At 39.4% G+C, this 27,604-nt stretch overlaps 1 long non-coding RNA gene across 1 annotated transcript; it reads right to left on the reverse strand.

The window, feature by feature from the left end:
* Positions 1–447: 447 nt before the first annotated feature.
* LOC121143740 lies at positions 448–10,908 on the reverse strand. Its single transcript, XR_005881058.1, has 2 exons — positions 10,853–10,908; positions 448–580 (listed from the first exon to the last, which is right to left on the reverse strand). It is a non-coding gene; the product is annotated as an uncharacterized LOC121143740 (long non-coding RNA).
* Between the last annotated feature and the right edge of the window lie 16,696 nt (positions 10,909–27,604).

A 27,604-nucleotide genomic window follows, 5' to 3' on the forward strand; every position in this document is an offset into this window, starting at 1 on the left:
TGAAGAATGGCTTCCACCCCAAACTGACAGACTTCTATTACTATTGCCTATTGTTGCTGTTATTGGTAACTCCCTGTATTTCATATCTTCAATTCCAGATGTTCGCAGATCTTCCCATGTTTTACACCAAATCTGCTCTTGCCAAAACCACACCCCAGATTTCTTTTTCAGTTCTCCATCATAATCCTGAGCTGCATTCTGTCCTCTTGGTCTAGCAAGTTGCAGCTCCATAGCATTGAGCCAGTATTGACCTAAATGTTCTCACAGAGGACAATTCCATAAAGTCTGTGGTTCACACTAAATCTCATTTCCCTGTTCTTGCTTTCTGAACTCACACATTTTTCCTTTTCTTACTTGAATTAATTTCTACTACCAGACTTTATCCTTTAAAACCTTCTACATTATCTTCTTTTCTATGGCTGTGATATATAATACACTGACAAAATGTCACTGAAAAAAAAAGCAAGTTTATTGTGGTTTACATTTCCAAAGGGATAGTCTATCATGGCGGAGAAGGAACGGCAATAGGCAGGAAGTCATGGCAGAAGCAGGAAGCTGGCTTATCGCTTTGCATCCACACCTAGAAAGCAGAGATAGAACAGCAAGTGGGGGCAGGCTATAAATCTCAAAGCCTCACATGGTCACTTCTTTCAACAAGGTCCCATGTCCTAAGGATTACATAACCTTCACAAACAGTGCCACCATCTAGTGACCAAGTGTTCAAACATATGAACACATGAAGGACATTTCCTATTCAAACATCTACTTCACACCATCCTTTCCCTGACCACCCACTTTATCTTCTGAGGTGGCCAGACCTCACCTTACTAACTCTATACTTGTATGCTGCACTTCCAGAAGAGAACTTTGGTTCCATTTTAGCATTCAGGTTAGAGAGCTCAAACTGCCTATAACTCTAGCTCTAAGGGTGTGTCTTAATTAGTGTTCTATTGCTGCAAAGAGATACCATGACTAAGAAAAGTCTTATGAAAGACAACATTGAATTGGGAGATTGTTTACTGTTTAAGCGGGATAGTCCATTATTATCTTATCATGGTGGGGAGTGTACAGCAGAAGGCAGACACTGTGCTAGTTAAGTACATCAGAGCTCTATATCATGATCACAAGCAGCAGGCAAATGGAAGAGAGAGAGACTGGGCCTGGTGTAGACTTTTGAAACCTTAAGTTCATCTCTAGTGACACACCTGCTAAGGACACACCTCCTAATCTTTCTCTGAAATTCACCAACTGGGGACTAAGCATGAAAATATACAAAATATACAGATACACAAGCCCATGGAAGCTAATCTTATTTAAACCACCACAGGGTCCAACATCCTCTTCTAGCCCCTGTAGAACCCTGCACTCACACTTGTACATGCACACAGAGACAGAGAGAGCATGACACACCACACCACAGTCACATGGGAAGAAAGGAAGACAAGGAAACACAGAAAAGAGCATTATATCAAGGAGCAAAATAGAATATTAAGGAGGTTCCCTACAATGTGGGGTCTGATGAAAGATACATTAAGAATATAAAATAACATAAACAATTTCCTTGGTGTCTATTTTTCTAGGGGAAATATGTTTTGTAAATTGTTTATTGTCATAAGCTTCTACAATGAATTTCATAGAACAGAAAAAGGCAGACTGGGAAATAAACTATGCTTGCAGATTAAAGCTATCAGAAATTTTTCTTCCTTTTTCTTACATGCACTTCCCAATTTATATACAATGAGTATGGATGGATTCTCAAGGAAAAAAACTTTATTTAAAGATAATAAATATATGTACTTTATGAAATAGTATTTCTTAATACTGATGTCATATGAAAGCTGAGATTATGTGGTTATGAATCTTGGTTGAGAAGACATTTTTAGGAGAGCTAAATTAATAAAAAAACAAACATTTTACATTTGAAAGTTCTGCCTGGAGCAAATGTCTCATGAAGAGGTTCCATTTGTTCTCCAGACTGTTGCAAATATCATTTATCAACTATGGTTTACACAGATTTAAATTGCAGTCAATCTACAGTGTACTTCTCATATCAGTAGTGAAAGGTTGAGCTTCTCTCTTAGTTGAAAAAGTGATTGACAAATGTCATGTCCTAAGAAACAGCATTGACACAATGTTGTATAATCTAAGAGCCATTGATTTATGTGGTCTCACAAACTAGCTGCTCCAGCAACATTGGACAGTGGCTTCATGGAAGGAAGATTGCTGCTAATCCAAACCTATAGATAGATAGAGAGATAGATAGAGATAGATAGATAGATAGATAGATAGATAGATAGATAGATAGATAGATGGATGGGTGGGTGGGTGGGTGGGTGGGTGAATGATATAGAGACAGAGATGTGTGCATGTGTAAGTCTCTGTCTCTCTCTCTCCCTCTAGTGTGTGTGTGTGTGTGTGTGTGTGTGTGTGTGTGTGTGTGTGTGTGTGCACTCATGGAGAGGATGTGGAGGCCAGAGGACATGATTTTTCATCTGAAGATCCTATTTACAGGGGTCTGTCACTGGCTTGGAATCACTGAGAAGAATAATTGGCCAGTTACAGGTTTACAAGTGTGAGCACTTTGCCTGACTGTTTTTATGTTTTGTTTTGTTTAATGACAGTTCTGGCTTCTCATACTTACAAGCCAAGCACTTGACTGAGCAAGTGATCACTCCACCATAAACTTATTTTTATTGTTGTTTTGGGTTTTTTGTTTGTTTGTTTTTGTGTTTTAGAATAGCTTCCCATTGACTCAGAAGTCTGTTTATATTTTGTTAACTATCGATAGTTCTGCAGTGAAGTGCTGATAAAAGGTTTTTTTTTTTTTGAGCTAGACATTTTAGAGGACAATGTGCACTTAAAATCACAAATTTAACTGGTCTTTAATGATCCTGGAGAAAGAGTCTTTGTTAAAGCAAAATAAAAGCCATTGGTTTCTTGTTAATTTCAATTACCCTGCCTGATTAAGAATCATTAACTGTGATCCACAGTGTTGAAGCAAACTCTTCAGCAGGGATTGACACGATACTACTTTGGCACTTAAATATTTTTAAGGTACTTGAAATAATGACTTCAACAGATGTCAAGAGAATTATGAGGAACAAAAAACAGTAACCAAAGTTCACACATTGTGTGTCTCTATGAAGTTTCTCAAAATTATAGAGATGAAGAACAATTTACTAACAATCAGTGATTAGGTAGAGTGAGTCAGAGGATCTTTGTGGTTCTAGAATAGTCTTGTATCTTGGTGGTGGTGGTGGTGGTGGTGAAAGAAACCTGTCCATGATAGCACTGGGATGACTTAGTAATATCAAATGTGTGTGTTAGAGTGTTCACACACACACATACACACACACACATGAACACTCACATACACATATACACTATTACACATATACTCACATACATATGCAGTCACATATGAATACACTCACAGATACACACACTGGCACCCAGGATCACATACAAAACATACAGTCCTGCAGAAATCTGAACTTGGTCTTTGGATTGAACCAATATTCATTTTCTAGTTTCCATACTGTCCCATAGTTACATAAGATTAATTTCACTAGACAAAATCCAGGCAAGGAGACACAGAAATTCCCTGCTGGTTTGTGACCTCTTGAGAGCACTCAGTCATTTCAAAGTAAAATATTAGAAAACACCATAAAGAAAATATCAATCGTCCAGCTAGAAAAGCTTGGTCAAGTTTATTTACAGTTTCTATTTCTCTTTCATAGTTAGTGTAACCAGATGCTAAAAGTATTAAATTTCAAGAACACACATTGTTTGGGGGACATCCCTACCCCCGAGTGTGCAGCATCCCACTCAAATGGAGCTCACAGAGATGGGATGCTTCCTGCTTGGAGATAACCTGATAGTCTCTTGCAGCAGATCTAATGAAGGACTCTGGTCCCTTCTTACTCCTTCCTATGCTATAGGACCCCTCTAGCTTTCACTGTGGAGACTGAATGCAGGTATTCTAAAGATGCAAAAGATGCAACTTGTAAAAGATAAAAGGCTTTCCTAGGGAGGTATTCAGAGGAGGCTCTTAAATGCAGTTAACCCGCCTTGCTCACTGTTGCGCAGCAGTTGCATTACAGGGGGAACTCATGTGTGCTTTGAGGTCAACAGTCTTGCCTATTTGCTCTCTGTTGTATCCTCAACAGACCCTATGCATCAAAAACTGCTGTTGAAATAATTGAATCAGTCGTTTGTACTTACGTAATTGGCATTCAAATTTGTGGAATTGAATTACTAAGTGTGAGAGGAACAAACCTAATTGATATGTTAGTCTTGGGGCATTTTATTCTCTCTGTTCTTCTCTCTCTCTCTCTGTCAATGGAACTAATTCTGACTTTAGGTGCTCTGTTTCAAAAAGAGTCTGATGCTTCTGTTTGTTTGTTGGATAGGTTAGTTCCATGTATGTGAGCGTGTGTGCGTGCGTGCATGTGTGCATGTGTGTGTGTGTGTGTGTGTGTGTGAGAGAGAGAGAGAGAGACAGACAGACAGACAGACAGACAGACAGACAGACAGACAGACAGACAGGCAGGCAGGCAGGCAGGCAGGCAGGCAGGCAAACAGACAGACAGAGACAGAGACAGAGACAGAGACAGAGACAGAGACAGACAGATTTGGGTCAGCAGATGACAAGTGTGGACCACAGTGAGGAATGGGCTACTGGCAAGATGAAGTTGAGCTATAGTAGTTTCTAGAAAAGGCCCTAGAAGTGGGAGAGAAGGAAAGAGTTCACTTGGCTCCTTCAATGGTACTTGGAGAGAAGCTACCAATTCAGGCTTGTTGGTTGCTTCTGAATTTGGGGTTTCTGCTTGCCTGTGGCATATGTTCAGCATTTAATTGAGTGAGTTAACTGTATTTCAGCTTGGCTCAGCCCATGTCTAGGTACTCCTGAAACTCATTCTTAGCCTGCTTCACTCTATGTGGTTCTTGTCACATCTTGCTTTTTTTTAATTAATTTTTTGAGAGCTGCTTGATTGTTTGCTGTTAAGACTGATAGAATGTTGCAGGTTTTTTTCTTACAACTTTCAGAGCAGATTTTAATTATATTCTAGCATTTTCAGTCTTGATAATAAAAAAATTGCTTTCATCTAAAGGTATTTTACCATAAGCCTCTAAAATGAAAATTCCACCTCAAAAAATTCCATCTTAATCAATTTCATTTCCTTCTCTGCTTTCATCTTTTGTTTTATAAGGTCAAATTTTCTCATATTTAAACATGAATACAAGCCCCCTAAAATATGTTTTCCTATTTAATAACATATGTACAAGCATACTTATGTACTTTTATGAGCAAACACATGATTGAAATGATTTAGAAAAAAAGCATTAATTTGGAAGAGAAGGTACAATTATGGAGACAAATGAGAGAGACATTTCATTTATTAATCTCCACAAACTTCTTTGTTGGTTGAGCCTCAGCCATAACATGTCTATACACTTGATAAATTATTGAGTAATTTTAAATTATGAAGGCAAGGACAATGAAAAGTGGCATTTTGAATGCAGAGGATTTCTTCCCTCCCCTGGTTTCCATTTTCATGACCATCTTAGATTGTAAACCAAGTGTTATGGTGTAAGTCTATGATACCAGCTCTGAGATAGTAGGAGCCAGATAATAACATGTTCAAGGCCAACTTGGGCTATAGAGAAAGAGACCATGGCACAAAGAGAATAAAATGCTGGCCTTTAGGAGATTATTCTTACACAAATCTGAATGCTTGCCATGCCTGGATTAACTGAACCACCTGATGGTGGCCACATCTCTAGTGACGCACCATTCTAGCTCATAAGCTATAGATTTAACTTGAACTGGCCTGTCTACTACTTGCCTTCCAAACAAAAAAATATAGTGTCACAGCTTGGGAGGCATAGAACACTGTAGAAACTGTTTACACTATAGATACTTCTCAAAAAAAAAAAAAAAAAAAGCAGAGATCAGCCTGCCTGTGGAGTCTTGCCACTCTTTGTATTCAAACATCTCTGTGAGTACTGCTCAGTTGTGTCCTGATGTTCACTTTCACCAGTGGGAAATGCTGTCATGAGGCTTGTTTTTAACTGGTTCTTTTTGTAGTTTTGTTTAAAAATGTAAAATGATTTTTTTCTTTAGACATTGCCTTCATTCTAAATCTTAGCGTTTATGCATTTACTTATTTTCTTTACGTAAGGTGAGTCTTTGCAAGCCACAAACCCAGGTTTTAGCTAAAAAACATTAAAACATATTTTTTCTTTTAAACTTTTGTGCAGTGCTAGGGCTGGCACCCAGGGCCTTATGCATGATGGGCAAAAGATCTCAGGGCCTGAGACTTGGCATCTACAGCCTTTGCCCAATGAGCCATCTTGCCAGCTCCTTACTTTGCTTTCCCATTGAGTTGGCTGGATTCTCCACCATTGTAGATCAGTATTACCGAGGCTCAGAATGTGATTCCCAAAGTAAGGGGCAGTGACATCCTTACGACTTTGAACAGAAGGACACCACAAGCGTCTCAGAAGCACTGTCTCTCCAGCTCCTGTCTTGTCTCCCACTCTCATCCTCTCCAAAAATGTTGTTCATAGAAACCATAGAAAAGTCGAAAGCTGGTTTAATGATTAGGAGCATTTCCTGCTCACGCAGAAGACCAGGGTTCATTTCCCAGTACCCACATCTGGTAGCTCTCAACTGCCTGAAACTCCAGTTCCAGCGAATTCCATGCCCTTTGCTGGTGTGCATGGATACCCATAAGCATGTGGTGTACATACTGACAAACAGGGACACAATACATGAATAATACTAATATTAATACTACTATTAATAATAATAGCCACAGAAATTCTTTCTAAAACCTCACACAAACACCAACAAGTCTGACAGAAGACACTGCTCAGTGCTCAAGCGCTGACTGATAGAATCTCCAGAAAAAAACAATCAGGGACAGTGAAGAGAGGCGACCTCATGACTAGTGGTGGAGAGACAGTTTTGGTAGCCTTAAAGAGTAAAGGAAGCTTTAGAAGATAGAACAAAAGGAAAGAGAGTCCAGAGATTGTTCTATAGGGCTCAGTCCCAATTCCGGATTCTGCTCTCAGTGTGGAGAGAAGGAAACCGCTTAGGGTCAGAACCACTGAGAGAAACATCTGAAAGTCTGTGCTCTACACTCAGTGACAGATCGTTTATCACGGAGAGTAAGAACTCCAAACAAGCGGATCAGCTGATAGAGGGGGAGAAGCAGAAAGACAAAACAATCATAAAATTAAAAACCAAAACAGAGACTTAAAATGCACAAGCCCCAGATCCCTCACTGGGCATCTGCCCCCAGACTGGCTTCTTGGGATCAGCACACCACATGGTGCCAGGCAAATCCTCTCTTCTCAGCATTGTACTGGAGTAGTGACAGGAAGCCACATTACAAAGGTAACTGCTGAGTCACTCGTAGGAAGTTCTAGAGACCCACTCTGGGACCAGGGAAAGTGTCAAGGGGCTGTGCCTTGCATGCAAAGTCTCTCTAGCTGGAGGAGAACAACTTGAGTCCTTGTTGGAAGTTCTCTACACACTACAGATGTGGTCTGAGGAACAGACTGGAGTGAGACTCATTAACTCTTAGGAGGAGGCTTGAGCAGTAAAGGCACTGTAATCTAGCTCTCAGGAGGTAGAAGAAGGAAGACTGGGAGTAATAAAAAGTAATGAGTAGTAAAAATTTTGCTGCATGGTGTTAGGCTATCAAACCTCAAGGTTGACTCCTGTGCCAGTGGTCCATTTCATCCAGCAAGCTCCACCTCCTAAGGTCTTCACAACCTCCCCAAACTACAGCACTAGCTGAGGACCAAGGACTCAAAGGAAAGTCCATAGGAACATACCACATTCAAGCCATAATAGATCCACTACTGTCTAAAGCACATCAACATTTTCCGCATCTTTTCCACACCTGAAGACTAAAAGGCATCTCCAGTTATGGCATTCTCTGCACAGCCCATGAATCACACTCTCTGTTTTCAGGTCCAATCAAAGGGACTGTATAGAGACACTCTGTACCTGTTCTTGGGCAAGATATAGACTGTTTGTAATGTCTAATTTTAATTTTGTACACCGCTTTGTCCAGTACTGTTCTCCCATCATTGCTGTTTTTAGACAGACTTCTCCAAATGATAGCACCCAAAGCTGGAAATGTCTCTCCCTTAGCTTTCCAGGGTGCTAGGGCATTTTGAAGTGGTGTGATTTCATCTTTGACACCTTTCTCTTTTCGTTTGGTCTGCAACTAGAGCTGTCTTATCGCTTTTCCTAGTCCTCATAATTTTTCCTGCCCCTGTATTTACTTTTACAATTTTCTGTTGCTCTAGAACTAATCATCAGTCTCACTCTGATTATTTTCTTTGTATTTCTACCCATAGGAACAACTATCTTAGCACAAGTTGTACTATCTTTATTCTCCCCCAAATTATTAGAGTTGAAGGGGAAATTTTTCTTAACTATTATTTGGATGTGAAATGTCTCCCAGGGCTCTTGGACTTGAACCTTGGTCCTCGGATACTGGCGAAATTTGGGAGGGTTCTAGAATCTTTAGGAGGTAGAACCTTGCTGGAGGAAGAGAACCACTGGGAACGAATCTAGAGGTTTTATAGCCTGGCCCTATCTCCTGTTCATTCTATGCTTCCTGGCTGTAGATGTGATGTGACCAACTGCACCTTGCTCCTGCTGCCATGTCTTGTAACACACTGAATGAGCCAAAATGACCCTTTCCTCCTTCAAGTCACGTCTTGCCAGATAGTTGTTCACAACAACAGGAAAACGTAACCAGTACACGGCCTATTGTGGTTGCTTCTATACTTATTATTTTCCTAGGCTATTTGTGGAAATAATATCTAGTTTGGACACATAAGCTAGGGAATTAGGGAACTACACCCTAGTTCCATGGAGAAGAATGACACTTAAACCCTATTTCAACATCATCCTATTTGAACACTGCAAATACACTAGGAGAGTATGGGTGATTTAAAAAATATCCAGCCAACAACTTAATCCCAGATGCACAGTTCCATCCCAGAAGCTCAAAAAAAAAGACATGAAAGATCCAGACAAAAAGACTTCCCAACAATGATTCCACAGCAATGAATTCTAATGGGGTGAATAAGATGAAATCCCAATGAAGAATTTAAAAGAGTGATCATAAGAGTTAACAAAGTCTAAGTGGAAACAAACTCCTAAATAAGTCAATATAGGGTATGAGAAAGAATTCAATAAAGATGCATATTTTTTAAAACTGAAATTTTCTAAATTAAAAGCTCAGTCAAAATACGAAAGAAAATAAAAGCTCAGTGGAAAGCTTTGCCAAACATGTGGATCACGTGGCTCTGATAATGTGACATTCACTTGATCTATCCTGTTGGAGAGGCTTTCTATTGTCTTCAATTGATTAATAGCTGGAAGAGTTATTCTAACCCCATGCTGTGGGCTTACTATTGATCCATTTCACAGTTTCCTTTGCTGTACAGAAGCTTGTCATGGTCATGAGGGGTGAACACCACTACCATTATTCTGCTAAATGGAAAGTGTATCAAAATGCCCTCTAAATTCTTATTTCTATACCCATAGTTTAGTGAAATTCTCAAATCTTATCAGAGAAATTTCTTGTTATAGTATGTACCAGTTAACATGAAATGCAACTGGTCAAAGTTCAGAGTGTCTGTGGAGTGCTCAAACACAAATAGGACACTAAATCCTCCCCCAAGGCTCAGGGACCATCATAGAAGAGAAGGCAGAAAAGTCCTAAGAACCAGACGTCAGGGAGGACTGGAGTAAAACAGTGTCTTTAAGATGTGACAGAACTCCTTTATTCATGAATCACAGAAATTGTGGTTGCCTGCTTAAGACATATGCAAGATCAAGCCAGTCAACATTCCATTACAAAAGGGAGAGGAGTTCAAAAGGCCCTACCCCTAGTTGGCAGTTAATGGCTTCTAAAGACAGAAGAGTCTATCTTCTTTAAGGCTGTGGCCCCTAATAGATTGACTATACACCGGTGGATGGATGGCTTCATACCTGTGAGTGTATTAGCAGAACAAATTGGTCTTGGTAGTTATGTGTATGAGTGAGTAAGAGTGTGTGTGTGTGTGTGTGTGTGTGTGTGCATATAATTACCAAGTCCAATTTATATATATATATATGTATATAATATATATGAGGACAGGAAGTTGGGAGGCATTGGGAGTGGAAAATAGATCTGAAAGGAGTCAGGATTATAAATGGGTAGTCAATAAGATCAAAATATATTGCATTCATGTATTAAACTATCAAAGAGTTAATAAAATACTAAATTTTTAAAAGAAAAAGCTTGATAAAACAGTTGTTAAATTTCTTATAAACCAATTATCATAGAATTATCTTTTATGTCTATTAGCCTCCTAGGATTTACAGTTTCTGTCTGGATAGTGCATGATGGAAGGGTCAAGTGGGAGAAGCATAGATATTTTATTCAGCCCCAAATATTAGAGTGACAACTACCCAGTGTTAATGCTTCTATAGGGTTCTGAGTCTGATTCAGGGTCCATGTTGTGTCTGTATCCGTCTGTGTATCTAGCTATCTCTGTCCTTCAGGAATAATTCACACCATCCTTGATTTGGTTATTCACAGGTGTTTGTTTTAAAAGTGGTGAATCTAAAAAAATTATTTTCTACACCATTGCAAGCATTTTATAGGAGAATTATGATGCATTAAGAACAAAAGCTAAACGTCAATCTTATCTCCAAAAACAATGTAGACTTTGTTTGCTCTTTTTTTTTCTAGAAGTGGTAGAAAGAAAATTATAATTCCCAAAATCCCAAGACTTTGTTTTTCTTTCTTTACATAGTTTTGATTAAACATACCAGAATGTGATGCGATATACTAACATAGCAGTTGTAAATTTGGCCCACATTCTCAGATCTGCAAAAGATAATATTTCACATTAAAATTTCAACCAGATTTCTTACTCAAAGCCACCTCCTCACTGGGAAAAAATGGGAAGTTAACTTCTTGTTATTCCCACAGGTGTCTTATCACCATGTGCTCTCACATCCAAGAAATATAAACAAGTTGGTTGTGGGGCCATATGGAGTCCTGAGGCCTTAAGAAGAATCTAAAACTATTGACTATCAATGTATACCAAGCCCAAAGGTATCTGCATATAGTTCTTTATTTGAACAAAGGATGAAAAAGAAGAAACACAACGACAAATATTAGTGTCTCCAAGCAGTAATCACTAGTTTTGGAAATCATACTCCTGATTAAATCAGCAAGGGCCTGGAAAGATGGCACTGAGGTGATGTAAGATGCTTTGGGGGCAAGTATGAGGATTCTAGTTTCCTTCACGGAAGCCATGTTTTAAAGGCCAGGTGTAGTGGTGCATACTTGAAATCCTGGCAAGGCAGATGTAGGAGGGTGTCTGGGCTTTGATGAAAAGACAGTCTAGCTGAATAAGTAAGCTCCGGATTCAGTGAGAGACCGTGTCTCAAACAACAAGGTGGAGTGCAATTGAGGAAGACAGTTGATGCTAACCTCTGACCTTCACACATGCACTCACACTTGCACACATACAACAAATGCATGAATGCGTGCTCACATACTCACACTCATACATGTGCACGCGCGTGCGCGCGCGCGCACACACACACACACACACACACACACACACACACAGGAAAAGGTGTGGGAACACCAGACCTTGAGCAGAGACCCACTTCCCCTTCTGCCTGGGAGTAGGCAGCTGTAAGACAATGTTTGGTAAAAACATGTTTACTAAAAACGATACAATAAGTTCCTGGCCACTTCCCCTTCTGCCTGGGAGTAGGCAGCTGTAAGACAATGTTTAGTAAAAACATGTTTACTAAAAACGATACAATAAGTTCCTGGGAAAGGCCTTCCCACGGAAACCGCCCTGACCTTGACCTTGTCCAAAGACTAACCGCACCTTCAAAAACCCACACACATCCACCTCTGGTGTCAGAGCAGAACCAGCCAAGGGAGAGGAGAGAGCAGAAGTTTCTCTGGTGGGAGCTTTTCTTAGGAAGTTTTTCGTGAACCTTTTTGGAGCCTGTTTAAAGTTTTCTTTATATCATTGAACGAGTCTCTGTGTTGTCAATACCCGACACCCTCCGCACGTTCTCGGACATAGGCCGCGCAGCAGACGTGACAAAAGGCAGTCAAGTATCAAGGAGAGTAAGGACTTAGTGAGAAAGACTGGTGAGTTTTAGTGATCCTGAACTTGTCAGTATGATGAGAAAAGTAAGTTCTGGATTTCCAGAATTCTTCCTTCCTGGTGTTGATTGTTACAGACACCAGATGTGCCTCAATAGATGATTTCTTCCACCAGATGTGCATCACAGTCAAGTAGTGCTTCCTTCAAAAAACTATCAAATTATTTGTTTCTCAATTTTCCACTGCTGTTCACATATCCAGAGGTGGTTTATATTATATTTTTGTGGCCGTTTCTGGGATTATAAACAAATTTCTCTTAAAATTGTATTTTTAAAGTTTTCTTATGTCGAGGACTGGAAAAATCTCTCATACTTTAAAAGCATTACTGCTCCGTTTATAAGGCATTGGGTCTAATATAGTAGTTTATATAAATTATAAAACTAAAACTTAATAAAAATTCTACAACTTGAGGAATTTCTATACATATTTATTTATTTGTTCATTAGCATAAGTATATTTCCACATTTCTAAAATACCCCTCCTCTTCCTCATTTGATTCAACACCCTAGCCAAATCCTGGCTATTGGTAACTTCTTGAAGTGATCCCTCTCAGGATGTCTTACAGAGCCATGCAGGAGATAACTCCTTAGTCTGACTTCTTTTGTGTAGCAGTTCAGCACAATACCTTGAGATTTGTCCAGTGTGGGGAAGTAACAAAGTTCATTCCTTTTTACTGCTAATTGTGCTCTACTGTATAGATTGACCATGATTGGTTTATCCATTATAGAGGTGGATAATTATTTTGGCATCATTTGTTGAGAGGGCTGTCCTCTCCACTGAATGACACCACTTTTCCAAAACCAATTGGTTATTTATGTGTAGCTTTGTGTGGGGACTATTTATTCATCTGCTGATGATCATTTGGGTCATTTTCTGCTTCAGGCTGTCATCAAAGCTGACACAAATATCTTCACACATGTCTTTATATGGGTATGGATTTCATACATTTTGGATAAATACCTATATAGGGTTGCTGGGTAACAAGATTCATTTCACAAGAAACTGCTAAAATCTTTTCCAGTGTGGCTATAGAAGTTTGAATTCTCAACAGCATAAGGGAGTTCTTATTGTGCTACATCTTCCTCAACATTTGAGCTACGGGGCTTTTTAGCATCAGCTAGTCTAATAAGTACATAGTTATATATCATTGTCATTTAAATTTCCATTATCTTGACAACTGTGCTGACTATCTCTCTTGCCATCCATATATCTTCTTTGGTGAAATATTTATGCAAATTTTGTGCCCACTTTAAACCTAGATTATTACCTTTACTACGGCATATGATGGCATGTCTATAGTGATATTCTGGACACAGGCCTGTATTGCATATTCTGCAAAACAGAAAAATATTCTCCTAGGTTATAGTTTACATACTTTGTTAAAATAATATATCTAAATAGCATGAGTGTTTTTAGTTTATGAAATCCAATGAATCTATTATTCCTTTTCTGGATTTTTTCCTATGGCCCAAGATATGTTTCACAATGTCTCAACATTTACTTCCCTGGGCTTTATACTCCTGTGTTTTACATGATTCAACTCATCTCAAGTTTACATTATATACTGTGTGATCAACATTTTCTTTTCTTTTTCCTTACCCTTTTTTCTCTGTCTTTCTTCATGTGGGCAAACAATCATTGTGACTTCATTTGTTGAGAGGGCCAGCATTTCTCCACTGAACACCACCACATTCCAAAATCCATTGGCCACATGTGTGTAGCTCTGTTCTCTGACTCCTCGTTTGGACACTTTGATCTGTTTGTCTCTTATTCCACCCATACAGTATAGCTTTAAGGTTGTCTTGTATTTTTTTTGTATAACAGAAGTCCTCTAATTCTCCTCCTCCTCTTCTTCTTCTTTTTGTTATTTTATGTCATTCTTTTTCTCTATCCATTTCATAACCACTCAATTATTTCTAACACACACACACACATACACACACACACACACACACACACACACAGACACTTACTCACAGAGAGAGAAAGAGAGAGAGAGAGCTCCAAGAATGTGTCTGGAAAGTGTGATCCTATAGATCTACCGGGGAATGTGAGATACTTATTACAGGAATTTTAGGCGGGAAAGGCCTATCTTTAGGAGTTCAGTAGATTAGGCTGGGCAATATATCTTAATATATCAGTTAGAGATGATTAATAGTGGAAAACAAAGAAAATATATTTAACCGACATGAGAAGAGGAACCACTGGGAAGAGGAACAGATCAGGGATCCAGTGGCCCCCGATGTCCACCTTTGGGGACTGTCATGAGACTGATGTTTAAATGGAAGAACTGAGGCACATGGCAAGAAATGTGCATGGTTAAGCAGCAGTTTAGATCCAGGAGTAACCTGGTTATCTTTAGCTGATTTCTGGTTCTGCAGACATTATTGTGCTGTTGCTTAAGGGAGTAGGCTGACTCCCATCAGATGGCTAGTCCTCTTCCATGGTGCAACCTCACCATCATAGATTCTACCCTCATTTTGGAGTGGCCCATCAGATGAGGCTTGTGTTGCTTAGGGATAAATTCTCATTCAAATACTTATTGCCCAGTTCCTAGGATCCAATGTGATTAGAAGATTCAAGAGTACAGGTTAAAGAGTCAAAAATGGAGCCAGAGGGGTACAAAATGGAGTCTGTTTGAGTGATGGCCAGTGTTCTCATTAATACTGAGGCTCTTCATTCATGAACATGGTCTCTTTTGCATTGGTGTGGGTTTTCTTATTTTTACTCATTAGTGTTTCATAGTAGATTTTTGTGGTGTGTGTGTGTGTGTGTGTGTGTGTGTGTGTGTGTGTGTGTGTGTGTAGGCAAGAGGTCAGTGACAGGCATAGTCCTGCACTGTGTTCAACCTTTCATTTTGAAGAGTCTGTCATTGACCCAGAGCTCACCAATTCAGAAAGAACAATTGGCCAGAGTGCTGTGAAATCTTTCTGTTTCCACCTTCCCATCAATAGGGTTACAAGCAGGTACTACCATGCCCAGCTTTTACGGCAGAGTTAAGAATTTTAACTTAGCTCTTCATGCTTGTGTGGCAACCATGTTACCAAGTGAATATCTCCCAGCCTGTTTCATAGTTTTCAGCCTATAAATCTTACACCCATTTTGTGAGATGTGTCCTTACTTTTTTAGCCTATTGAAAGATCTGTTTGAACAATTTTTGGAAAAACAAAAACCCAGGATAGCCAAAACAATCCTGTACAATAAAGGTTTATCTGGGGGCAACACCATCCCTGACTTTGAGCTCTACTATAGAGCTATAGTAATGAAAACAGCCTGATATTGGCACAAAAGCACACAGTGGAATCAAATTGAAGACCCCGATATCAACCCACACACCTATGAGCACCTAATATTTGACAAAGAAGCTAAAAATATAAACAGGAAAACATATTCAACAAATGGTGCTGGTTTAAATGGCTGTGATCATGTAGAAGAATGCAAATAGGTCCACATCTTTTGCTATGCACAAAATGGATCAAAGACCTCAATATAAATCCACCCACACTGAAATGAACCTCATAGAAGAAAAAGTGGGAAATACACTTGAGTGAACAGGGCAAAGATCTTCACCACCCTACATCTGCCAGAGGACTGATTTCTAAAATATACAAAAAACTCAAGAAACTACACATCAAACTGCCAAATAATCCAACTAAAAATGGGATACAGATCTAAACAGAAAACTCTCAATAGAACAATCTCAAATGGCAAAAAGACTCTTAAGGAAATGCTCAACATCCTTAGTCATCAGAGAAATGCAAATTAAAACAACTCTGATCTTCCATTTTACACCAATCAAAATAGCTAAGATAAAAAAGTGCCAAAGACAGTTTATGCTGGAGAGGATGTGGAGAAAGGGGAATACTCCTCCATTGCTGGTGGGAGTGCAAACTCGTACAGCCACTGTGAAAATCAGTATGGTGATTTTTCAGAAAATTAGGGATCAACATACCTCAACATCCTGCAATACCCCTTTTTGGCATATACCCAAAGGAGGCACAGTCATACCACAAGGACTTTTGCTCAACTGTAACATTATTTGTAATAGCCAGATCATGAATACAACCTAGATGCCCCTCAACTGAAGAATGGATAAAGAAAATGTGGTACATTTACATAATGGAGTACTACTCACTGGTAAGGAACAATGACATCTTAAAATTCATAAGCAAATATTTAGAATTAGAAAAAACATCCTGAGTGAAATAACCCAGAACCAAAAAGACAAATATAGTATGTACTCACTCACATGTGGATACCAGACATAAAGCAAAGGATACTCAGCCTACAATCCACAACCCCAGAGAAGCTAAAACTCTCTTCCAGAAACAGATGGAAGTAGATGAAGAAATCTACAACTAACCATTGGGATAAGCTCCTGGAGTACAATTGAAGTGAGGGAGGAGTGATTATATGAACAAAGGAGTCAAGACCATGATGGGGAAACCCACAGAATCAGCTGACCTGAGTTAGTGAGCGATCACTGACTCTGGTCTTACAAATAGGGAACCTGCATAAGACCAAACGAGACTCCCTTAATATCGGTGACAATGGTGTGGATGGGACAATATATGAGGTCACTGGTAGTGGGTCTAATGCACAAACTGACTTAGTGGAGCCTATTCTATATAGAAAGATACCTTGCTCAGCCTAGATACAGGGGTGTGGGTGGTGGAGAGGTGCCTTGGTACTGCCTCAATGAGATGATGGAACAGATTTAGTAGACTTCCTAGGGGACGACTTACCCTCTCTGAGGAGCAGATGGGAGGTGTGGGGGGATGGGGGAAGCAGGAGGAGAGGAGGGAGGGGAAACTGGGATTAGAAAGTAAAAAATAAAATAAAATAATTTTAAAAAGCAAAAAAAAAAGAAAAATATGTTTGCAAAATTTCAGTGATTAAATGCATTGTTAGCACATAGAAAGACAATTCACCTTTGAACCCCACATCATTATTATTTCTTCCGACTATTGCTACCTTTCTAAATGTTATATCTAGGTAATCTAGAAAGTTAGAACAAGAGTTATGCAGGAGCTGGAGTGGTGGGTCAGCATTTAAGAATGTTTGCTGTTCTTGCAAAGACCTATGTTCAGTTCTCAGCACCCAAATTATGCTATTCACAACCTCCTGGAATTTCAGCTTTAGGAGATTCAACACCCTCTTGTTGCCTCTATAGGTACACACACACACACACACACACACACACACACACACAGAACACACACATACAAAGACACACATATATATACACAAAGATACACAGACACACACAAAGACACACACAAATAAATTTATATATTTTTATTTAAAAAAGAGGTAATCTGTCTACTGGTGAGATTATGTCTGTACTCATAGGTTCTCTTAGTTTATTGTCTATGAACTCATTGTTTTGTTTTGTCACTATTAATTTACAAACCGTGTGTGTGTGTGTGTGTGTGTAAGATACATTACCAGAAGTTTAATAATTTTTTAAGAATGCAGATGCATCTTAATTAACCAGCTAGATGTTTCACCTGACTCTGGAGGACTTGTTAATGATAATGGGCTCAGGGAGGTTAATTTATCTTGCAAAGTTTCAAGCCTTCTCTTTTGCAGGAACAGCAAACTGTCTAATGAATATTCACTTCATGTAAAATAAAGAAAATTACTACTGACTTTACTTAAGGTTAAAAGTCAATGTTATGCCACCAAAGCATTGTGAATTTTATCTTTCCCTTTTAAACAGTATGAGTGAAAGTTTATAGGCAAGAGTTCTTCATACATATGCAGTTAAAATGAAGTAACAATGTCTTAAAATTATGTGAATTAATTTGTCATAAGAATTAGCATGTAAAATGCAGAAATAAGCCACAAATATGGCATGTGACTAATTTTAGACAATTTTTTAAAGATGTTGTACATTCATACACACACACGTGTTGGTTTGTGGGTGTTTATGTGTGTGCAAGCGTTTGTGCAAGCACAGGTGCACAGTTATGCATAAGCATGTGGAGGCCAGAGGTCAGGATCAAGTGGCACCCAGCTAATTTTTTGATACAGATTTTCTGGGGGTTTAGCCCATATCAAGTAGCCTAACCTGGAGGACCATCAAGCCTCATAGACCCTCCTGTCTCTGCTTTACCAGAGCTGACATTATGAACATGCACCACCACACCTGACTTGTTATTGGATGCTGGGAACCGAACTTGAGTCCTCACCCCTGTATATCAGGCAATTGCTGATGTCAATATTTCTTGAGCCCCTAATTTTAAAAATACATACACAACAAAGCCAGTGTGGACGTACCCACCTGAAGACCCTTTTGCGCAGCCAGTCATTAACTTTCTTAAATGTTTTAAATACTTACTCATAAGGACTGTATCCCATCTCTTTTATAGGGATGATTAAGAGCAAAATTAACTTTACATGTATGCTTGAAAACGCCCTAATGAGGGGACTGGAGAGATGGCTCAGTGGTTAAGACCACCGACTGCTCTGCAGAGGACCTCAGTTCAGTTTGCAGCACACATGTGGTGTCTCACAACTGTCTCTAACTCCAGTTCTAGAGGATCTGAAACCTTCACACAGACATACATGCAGGCAAAATACCAGTGCACATAAAACTGAAATAGACATTTTTAAAAGGAAGAAAATACCCTAATGAGGCACATTATTTTGTATGCTATTTTAAAAAACAGAAAGAAGTTGGTAAGTATGATATTTTCTTAAGGGTTAGCGCTGGGTGGAGACTGAAACCAAGCCTATCACTAAATTTCCCATTCTCTGTTTAAAGCTGTTTTTATTTGTCTCAAACAGTCTAAGGTTTTCTTTGACATTTAATGCCCCCTTTATCATTAAGAAAGCAATTGTGTTAAATGCCTGAGTCTGAATAAGAATCCGGTGGCCAATTTTTCACATAAAATGTTCTTCTATGAAAAGGGTGGCTCTAGTTCAGCTGACAACAAATAATCAAATAGTTCTATTTGAGATGATCATTGTTATTTGACATGCGTTAGAATTTGTTCGTTTCTCGTTTTGCCAGACAAAACACTAACAAGCTATATAGTCAAGGCTTAAGACAACAGAGAATCAATCATTTCTCTGTTTCATTAAGGCATTCTTGAATCACAGTGACATGCATTTACTTTTATTTAAGCGTTTGATTACCCTCTTGAGCTTGTGACTTCTTGAATTTATACTAGAGTTTTCAGCTTTATTCCCTTGTCTTTGCACCAACAGTGCAAATATCAATGTGATTATAATGCCAAGTAATAGTTTAGTATTTCAGAGAAAACAGTTTCAACCTTCTGCACGCCTACTGATCTGTGGATTATACTTCAAAACGTAACTGCTTTTGAAAGCAAAACTAAACATTAAAAGATCCTGCTTCAAAAGATAAGGTGGAGAGCAATAACAAAAGATACTTGACATCAAATTCTAGCCTCCACTGGTACATGCATCACTCACTCACACACACACACACACACACACACACACACACACACACACACACAGAAAGAGACAGAGAGAGAGATGGAGGGAGGGAGGGAGGGAGGGAGAGGGGGTGAGATGTGCGTGTTCATGCTTGTGTGCATACACATTTACATGCACACTACATACACAGTTTATATTTTGAAAGTTTTGAGTATCCCCACTCCTCATTCAAGAATTGATTTTTACCTCATTGCTACCTCAGTTTTCTGAGATATTAAATTGCCAGTAAGACAGGCCATGACTGTGTGAGCAGAATGAGCCTTCTAGCATGTCAGGAGCTTGAATTCCTTGCTATTCCTTCATCTTATTTATTTCTCTGTCAGGTTTGTGATGCTAGGTCTGCTTTCTGAGCAAGTATCATCCATAACCTCAATTCTAAAGCTATTCCAAATCTGCCTTTCTCTCCATTTATTCTCCACCAAGTTCCCTGCACATTATTTGTGGCTTCAGGCTGGTGAATTTTTGCTGTGTTGTATGTCTTCTTGATAGATAGTTGTTCTTCTCTACATCTTAGAATGTGTGTTTTCTTTTTTATAAAGGACACATTTTATGTTGCTTTATCTTATTAATCTGTTTGTGATTCCAACTTCCAGTTAAAGGAATATGACCTTATCTAGCTACCAGAGTTAGATTTATAATTTTTCTTACTTATGTCTAAAGTTGATGTATATAAAGACTTAGAAGTTCATTTGATCCTTTCCATTTCTCTGGAGAATTGTAAAACTTGTCTTCATTGATGTTCCTCTGTCTATATTGCTTTCCCTAGAATCTAATGCTACCTGGGTGGGTAATGGAGGATTTAGTAGTCAAAGGGCTGATGCTGCCATCCTAGCTGACAATGGGTCAAGAGCATGCATCATGTTTTCTGTATCCCGTTTTCTTGTGAAGCACACAGATAAAGCATGGTGATCTCTGACATGCATTTTACTTGGATGACGACTTTATTTTCTAGAGTTAGCTTCTCTGCTCTTCTCTACTGAGCAAAGCATGGAGGGAAGGTGAAGAGTAGATGGCCAAAACGATTTCATACAATTTTCTCTTGTTTTTGTCCACGATCTCTGCTTACCAGGCACTGTTGATCTGAACAAGCTGATGGAAAGTTTGCCTTTAATTGGCATGAGTCTGAATGAGTTTATCACCTTGGCTTTTATATAATAATAACATTTTGGTAGAAGATTATAATCATAATCTTATTAGGGCTTTTGCATTGATTCCTTCAAGGATTGAAAAATATGCATCAGTATATAGTGTGTGACTAAGCTAGTTGTGGTAATTCATGCTTGTGGCCCCATTAACAGAGGTAGAGGCAGGAAAATCATAAGTTCAAGGTTAGTTTGGCTATGTAGCAAGACCCTGTCTCAATAAGTAAATTATATAGATAGTTACCAAATTATGACACAACATTTGTAGAAAAACAAACAAAAAAGCTCTAAATAACATATAACCCAAACTTCTCCACTGCATCCATGCAGCTTCTTGGTCCTTAGGCTCTGGCAAATGGGCATGGCTTTATTTCCCTCTGAGTATACATGAACTCCTTCTGGTTCCTGCTGTCTCCCCTTAACTCTCATCCTCCTCATTCCGGAATGAATAAAATTTTCTTGATGTTGCTCCAAGTCTCCAACCTTCTTTCAGGTAAAGATTAAATATGAGTATCCATTCACAGGCTTGTCTCTCTTTCATTTCCATTTTTATTTGTTTATTTTTGTGTGATGTAGTTTATATGGGGGTAGTGTCTTAGGGGTACTATTGCTTTGAAGAGACACCATGACCATGGCAACTCTTACACAGAAAACATTAAATTGGGATGTTGTTCTTATAGTTTCAGAGGTTCAGTTCATTACCATGACAGGAAGCATGGCAGCAGGAACATGACTACCTACAGGCAGAAGCGGTGTTGGAGTTGAGAGTGCTACATCTTGTAGGCAACAACAAGCTGACTGGCAGTCACACTGAGAGAAGCTTGAGCAAAAGAGAACTCAAAGCTGGTCCCCACGGTGATACACTTCCTCCAACAAGGCCACACCTCCTAATAGTGCAACTCCCTATGTGGGCCATTTTCTTTCAAACCACCAGCCACCACAGGTGGGTAGTGTGCACGTATGTGAAGTGTAAGAGGCCAGAAAATGGAGTTTAAAGCTTTCTATTACTCTCAGCCTTGTTCCCTTGATATGGGCCTATCCATTGAACCAAAAGATTGCCTGTTTGCCAAGACTGATTGAACAGTGTCTCTCAGGATTCATCTGTCTCTGTTCCACAGTGCTGGGGTTATAGGCACACACAGCTAAGCTCTGTATTTTACTTGGATATTCAGGATTCGAGCTCCAGTCCTCATGCTTGTATAGCGAGTGCTGTTACCTACTAAGTCATTTCCCCAGCCTCTCTTGGCATTTTTATCATTCTGCCACTGAGAAGCCACTATGGAGATATTGGCTATGATTTGAAGCAACAGTAATCTGATGTGTGTTATTGTCAGCTTACAAAGTGACCTTGGCTTTCTTGCCTCTCCATAGGATATCCATGTTCTCCACGACAGTCAGGTTGAATGGATAGTGACACCTAGAGAGGCAGTATCCTTGTCCTGTAATTGTTATTGCTTTAAATGCCCTGCTGATGACCTGACAAGGGTTAACTCTTGAATCCCAGGCTGATGCCTGGGACTCCAGCATGGGACTGATCAAGACCCCCTGAATGGGTGTGTCAGTGAGGAGGCCTAGGTAATCTATTGAGCCTTGGACAGTAGATCAGTATCTATCCCGGGTATACAAATGGACTTTGGACTCCCATCCAACAATGAGAGATGCACTCTTACCCTGAACTCTTGGGGAAGGGTCTAGGCCCTGCCCTGGATGAAATTACAGACTAGGGAAATGAGGGGATATTGGGGGAGTTGGTGGGAGGGCACAGGGGGAGGGGAGGGAAAGGGAGAGAGACCTGGAATTGACATGTGAAGCAACCTTGTTTCTAATTTAAATTTAAATTTAAAAATAAAATATAAAAAAATGCCCTGCTGAGTTTACATTGATCAAGAGAAACATGAAAAGTGGAATGATAAGTCTATTATCTTATTAAAAATTAGTATCTATAGCACAGCATAAAGTACATGATTTATTATCAAATTGGCCTGACATAGTAACCAGTTCCATCACTGCTTAAATTAGTGATGTTAAGTCTTGTTTCACCATCTCTGACCTTCAGTGTAATTATCTGTAAGACATGCATAATAATAGTTTTCAGGTTCAAGGATGATAAAGTATGAGAATGGTAGTGCTTTTCATACTGAAAAGTCAAGTTATTAGCAAATAACATTACCTTTAACATTAATTAGAGTTCTAATTTCAGAAGTTTGGGCAATTCATTTGAATTATACGGAAACAACCAAGCAATGATGAAACTTTTATATCTATGTGTTATTCTCTAAAAAGCATGAAAGATGAAGTGTTATATAAATTAACTTTATTATTTGTAGTAGAAACAAGAGAAATTCCATAACTCAGCTACTGTGGTCTCATTCCTTGGGGACTCTCTACTCATACAATGGGGAAAGGAGGAATTTGATCCATTTGAAATCAATAAGTCATCACAGTGCTGCCCGCTGCCCATTACAGGAGCAAATACTGCTTCTGAATCTATTCTTAGAACCTGGCCAGTGGCTGCCATAAAATTCTTGTGGGGTCTTCCTTCCATCAAGTCTCCTCCAGAATCATACAAGTTATTCATTTCACTTTGTAGTGAAAGAAATGTCTATTTATAATTTGCCAGCTGAACTCCGTTTAGATGACCCCAGTTTTGTTGACAACATCCAGAGCATCATAATCAGGAGCCAGGCAAACATCTGCCTTCTTCTGTCCATCAAGCCTTATCACTCTGGCCACATCACTGTCACAGAGTTCTTCACAATCTGTTTGATCTGCTGTTTGTTGGCCTTGATATGCACAATGAACGCATATGTGTTGTCTTCTGTCATCTTCCTGACTGACCAAGTGGTCAGGGGAGTTTGATGATGACATAGTACTCAAGCTTGTTTCTCCTGGGCATTCTTGAGAGGGTATTTGGACTGCCTCCTGGCCACAGGGTCTTGGGCCACTGAAAGGTGGGTGCCCTGGAGATTTTCTTTTTGTGGTTATGAAAACCTTTCAACACTTATTTCTTGGCTTTCAAGGCCTTTGCTTTGGAGGGACAGGGTGTTCCAACTTTGCTTTTGGTGCCATATCCTAATATCAGATTTGGGGGAGTGGATAGGCATCCATGGGTATCGTGGTCAGTCACCCTGAGGGAGAGACCATGTCTTGGTTGCTTTCCTATAACCATAAAGAGACATCGTGACCAACAAAGCTTATAAAAGAAAACATTTAATTGGGAGCTTGCTCATGTTTCAGAAGGTTAGTCAATGTCTATCATAGGGAGCATGGCAGCAGGCAGACAGGCATGGTGCTGAAGAACTAGCTGAGAGCTTGTTTCTGGTCTGTAAGTAGGAGGCAGGGAGAGAAGTGGGAGAGGGAGAGATGATAACTGGAATGGTGAGGGCTTTTTAAATCTTAAAGCACACCTCCCCAACAAGGCCACACCCCCAACAAGGCCACACCTCCTAATCCTTTCTAAACAGTTCCTCCAACTGGGAACCAAGCACATAAGTTCATAGGTCCATTCTCATTCAAGCCATCACAGACCCTGTCTCAAAAAAGCAAGATGGGCAGTCCCTGATGAGAAATAACACCTAGGGTTGTCCTCTTGCCTCCAGATTCTTGCAACATATGCACATATGCAAATACATAAATACGAATATACACATGCGTATGCACAAGTGCACATATACACTAAATCTGGGCTTTGGGTACCAGGAAACTCAGTAATCAGGAAAAAAGAAGGCAGTGGTTTTACCATATATGATCAACACAGTAGAGATTCCAATTTGATTTAACTGAATAATGAACATATCAGAAGACTTCTGTAAACAAAATGGTCAAATATATGATGCAGCTTGTTATAAAAAGCATTATAATTAAAGACCCAATACTTGACTTCTGGCAGTGGAGGGGAAATCACTTTCATGATTGATTTGCTCTTCATTTAGTCAGCCCATGAGGCAGATGTAGTGGCAGGGAGAAAAAGAACGTGTGTCTTGGCTGAGGACAAATTTCACTCTCACCCTGAAAGCATGGGATCATCATGAGTTGACATTCATTGTTTCAGAAACACGCAGCTCCTTTTACGATACAGATCTATTTCTGCATTCATGTGAACTTTTATTTGTTATCACTTTATAGCACTAATAACCAGTTTGCCTACTTTTTTTTTACTTTTGAGACTTACAGATTTTTTAGGGCAAGTAAAACTTTTGACTTTATCATTCTGCCACCAGTGAATCAAAAAAAAAAAAAAAACAACCAATTTTACAATAACCCAAAGAAGCTAGGATTAGAAAAGCAAATAGAATTTGGGGAAAATAATATGCTAATATGCCCCAAATAAAACAAAATTTGCTGTTTTATTTAATTGTTTTGTTTTGGAATAGGGTCTCACTTGATTTTGAAGTCATGTGAGCCAGGCTTGTTTCCAAGCCTGCCATCCCCCTGCTTCAGCCTTCTCAGTGCTGAGAATACAGGTGTGCAGCACTATGTTTAGCTCCAGAAATGACTTTTTTATTAAGAGACTGTCTTCTATTCCTGGACACAATGGACTTTGATAGAAATTGATTAAAGCTGGTTAGTTCTTAAGAACTCTATCTAATATATACAGACTTTTTTCCTGAGACACTATGTAACAATCTTGGCGGTCCTGGAACCAGCTCTGTATACCAGGCTGACCTGGAATGCACAGAGATCTGCCTGCCTATCTAGTGCTTGGATTAAAGGTGTATGCCACTACTGCCCACATATAGATATTTTAAAATGTATTTTGTGTATATGTGTTTAACCTCCACGTGTGTCTATCCACTAAATGTATCCAGTGCTCAATGAGGTCATAACTGGAGTTACAGTTGCTAAGCACCATGTGAGGCTGGGAATTGAATGTATGTCCTCCACAAGAGGAGCCAGTGCTCTTAATTGCTGATTCATCTCTTCAGTCCTTGAAATTGATAGATATTTATTGATCCCATTTCCATATTACTGTATAAGTCTCGGTGAGCTGGACCATTTGCAGCTGACACATGGGTAAATGAGACATGGAGATGAGAAGTAACTGTAATGTCCAGTCAAGGGACAAGTAGAGACAAGAGCTGAGCCTAAGCCCTCTAACTTCTATTCTTTTCACAAATCTTCCTTCGTGGATTTTTTTACATTTTTACTTTGTTTGGGAGTGTGACTAGTGTATGGGACTGATAAGCCAAGGAGTGCAGGTGAAGGTCAGAGGGCAACCTGGGGAAGTCTGATTCTCCTTCCACTGTGTCTTCTGCGGTTCAAATTCAAGTCATCTGGCTTGGCAGAGAGCATCTTTACCCAATGAGACATCTTGTTGGCCCTTCAATGTTATTTTTAATATGCTTTATAACAAATAGCATAGATTAATAATTCAGAGGGATTTATGCATGTAGATTTACTTTAAAGCATTGGTTCCATGTTAATCTTATAAACTTGTTTAAATCATTAGTTAGTTCATTATTAAACTTTTAATTGGAATCAATCCAGTGTCACAAATAGGAACAATATGAACAAAGTGATTTGCAAACTGGCAGCCAGCCAGATGCCTGCAGGGTATTGCAGGCTGTCTGACTGGAAGTCATCATTGTCCATAGCTAGGAAGGCTCCAAGTCATGATCAAAGTGATATAGGCTCTTAAAAAATTACATTTGAAGTTGAATTAAGTAGAACATTAACATATTAGGGCCAGCAGAGAGTACACTTGAGAAATGTGTCTCCACGTCATGAGAAGCCAGGATTAAAGTAAAGACAGGACACAGCAAGATTGGAAGATTAGAGTTCTGCCTTAGATGAAAGGGAAAAAATTAGAAGGTTATTAGGGTTATCAGGACAAGCTATTCTAAGTCACAGCGTTTTGGGGGAGGCAAGAGGTGTGAATTTAAAGAAACTGAGGAATCAGAGAGTGAGGCTGGTTGACAACAAATGAACAGAGGATAAAAGCAGCTTCTTGTATTCTGATACTGAAGACTGGAAGTGTCACTCTCAAGGGCAGAGAGAGACCAATGGGAAAGGAACAGGAGAACAGGAGAGCATGGCTCTGCAAATGGAATTTAGTCTGACTTGTCTTAAGAGGTCTATAACATTTCTTTTCAAAGTATGTGTTCAGTAAGAACTCACATACAGTCTTAAAAAGAGAGAAGAAGGGGGTAGATTTAGTTTAGAAAATTACATTTGGCAGTTATCATAATCTTGGAGAAAAATCAAAATGATAAAATTCAGAGGTTTTTATAAAAAAAAGAAATAGAGGAAAATTTTGTGATGCTTCACACCTGAATGGATGGAAGAAAAAGTGCCCTCCATGATCCTAGAGAGATGTTGCAGCAAAGCATGCTGTGAGCAAACCTTCACCTGAAAATACCTGAGGCTGAAGGGCACCCACAAGCTCATGTGTTTGCGCCCTTGCCCCGCAGGTCGTGGAGCAATTTGGAGGAGTTATGGTACATTTGGGATGGAGAGCCTAGCTGGGGCATATGAGTCACTGGGGACGCACCCTAAATGTTACAGCTGTTTCTGGTCCTGGTCTTAGGTCAGAATCAGCCTCTGCAATTACAGGCCAAGCCACTGCAGCTACCACACCTCCCCCTCTCTGGTGGACCATCCCACTATGCTCCCTGAAACAATGAGGCCAAATCAGTCCTTCCTCTAAGTTGATTCTGCTAGGTATTTATTCAAAGTGTTGAGATAAAGAACACACCCAGGTATGTGTGGGAGAAGTGACGCAACCCAGCCACAGTCATGAAGGCCAGGGAACGGAGACAGGAAGTACATGTG

This window comes from Mesocricetus auratus, unplaced genomic scaffold, assembly GCF_017639785.1.
Source record: "Mesocricetus auratus isolate SY011 unplaced genomic scaffold, BCM_Maur_2.0 Super-Scaffold_100013, whole genome shotgun sequence".
NCBI classification, from domain to species: domain Eukaryota; kingdom Metazoa; phylum Chordata; class Mammalia; order Rodentia; family Cricetidae; genus Mesocricetus; species Mesocricetus auratus.